At 40.8% G+C, this 1761-nt stretch overlaps 1 non-coding gene across 1 annotated transcript; it reads right to left on the minus strand.

The window, feature by feature from the left end:
- Nucleotides 1-1568: 1568 nt before the first annotated feature.
- TRNAS-UGA (transfer RNA serine (anticodon UGA)) lies at nt 1569-1655 on the minus strand. Its single transcript has one exon. It is a non-coding gene; the product is annotated as a tRNA-Ser (tRNA).
- Nucleotides 1656-1761: the final 106 nt, after the last annotated feature.

Genomic DNA, 1761 nt, shown 5'->3' on the forward strand with positions numbered 1-1761 from the left:
TCTATCCCTTTCCGCTAGAATTTCTCCATACCTTGAAAGTTCTCCTTGAGCAACTATAGGTTTCTGGTGCATGTAAGTATTATTGTTAGAACGTTCATAGACTCTCAATTGAGTATCCGCAACCTGGCTGGCAAAGAATACAACTCTATTGCCATCAACGTATTTGATTCTTCTTTCTTGTTCGGATACAGCCACGCTTCCTGAATCTAAAGCTACCTAACCTTCTAACCCAGTACCTACAATGCACCTTTCAGGCCTAAAAAGTGGAACTGCTCGTCGCTGCATGGTGGACCTCATTAATGCACGGCTTGCCTCATTATGCTCAATAAAAGGAATAAGAGAAGCTCCGATTGAAAAATGTTGTAAAAGATGCACGTTATGAAAACGGGCTTGTTCCCATGTAACGGTTAGAATTTTTTGTCGGTAACGCGGGGTCGAACGCCATTCAAATCGTTGCACTTTGCCTTTCCCTCTTCCCTTCAGTCGAGTGGCTGAAGCCCCTCTTCTTTTAGTCAATACGCTAAAGCTCCTCAAAGCTTTGCTTTGCAAAGCAGAGCAAAACAAAGTAAAGCAAAGCAAGCAAGAAAGTCTATAAAAAATAAATAAAAATAGCATAACGAATGAGGGACATGACAAAAGGATTGGCCCTTCAAAACATTTCAATATTACGTTTTATAAGCACCTTATTGTAAGTAAGTAAGTTTTTGTGTTCCAACATTATGTTTTTGCCAATACCTTGCGTCTTAACATTATATTTCTAATTATTGCATGCTGAAAAGTTTAGTCTTTGCGTTCTCACGTAGGATATAGCGATTTCTAAACACCTTGCCGTTTAGTTATTGCATTTTCGTCACGTCACGGGTTCGCGATTTCTAAGTATGATTTACTTTAAAGCTTACCATTTAAAAAGCGCAAAATACCATTGAAAGCGAAAAGGCTAAGCTTACCTTATTGTATTGAAGACGTTGCTTATCTTTGAAAAAAGTCGATTAACGATAGCCCAAGCAAAAATACCTTTTTGATTTGAATAGACGTTGCCGACAGCTCGTGCCTATAGGTGTTGGGTTGAGTCCCATGTTGCCGTTGCCATTACCATTTTTAGAACCTGGCAACAGACTTTTACAAAGGTGATAAGCCGGAGGAAGATGAGATGACGTCAAATCAGCATGCCCCGTTATCTCTAGGCGACGCATGTGCTACAATATTGCTAGAGATAAAGAGTCGCGAGGGCGTCCCTGGGTCGTACGTCTCCGCTTATATTGGTTTTTTACGTATACACTTAGTCGCAGAAAGCAGTGTAATCAAATGCCTAAAGGTATTCAGGTTGCCGGGATTGGGTTTATGGTGGTCCACATGCTGATGGACCTCCCAAAATGTTCCTTTCACCCGTTTGATTGCCAAGCAGCTTGTTATCGTTACTCGATTGCTCTTGAGTCGTGGTTTCAGGGGATGCAGTGTCGAATGGTGGCAAAGCGATTTGGCTTGGCTCTTAAAAAGCTAGCTTTCCCAATCAAGTTAGAGGGATGAAAAACATACTACATAAAAATGCTAACTTCTAACCATACTTACGGATGAAGAGGGATTCGAACCCCCGGTATTCAAAAGAATACTTCGGTTTTCAAGACCGACTCTTTAAACCGCTCAGACATCCATCCATTTTTTGGCAAGATTATGAGCCATCAATAATCAACCAACACAGGTTTTTGTAAATTACATGCAACACAAAAGAAAAACAAATAGGTCATATTGGCTGGGATGGGG

Source organism: Lygodium microphyllum, unplaced genomic scaffold (genome assembly GCF_053477565.2).
Source record: "Lygodium microphyllum isolate KBCC unplaced genomic scaffold, Lygodium_microphyllum_v1.1.10 scaffold_981, whole genome shotgun sequence".
Taxonomy (NCBI): Eukaryota; Viridiplantae; Streptophyta; class Polypodiopsida; order Schizaeales; family Lygodiaceae; genus Lygodium; species Lygodium microphyllum.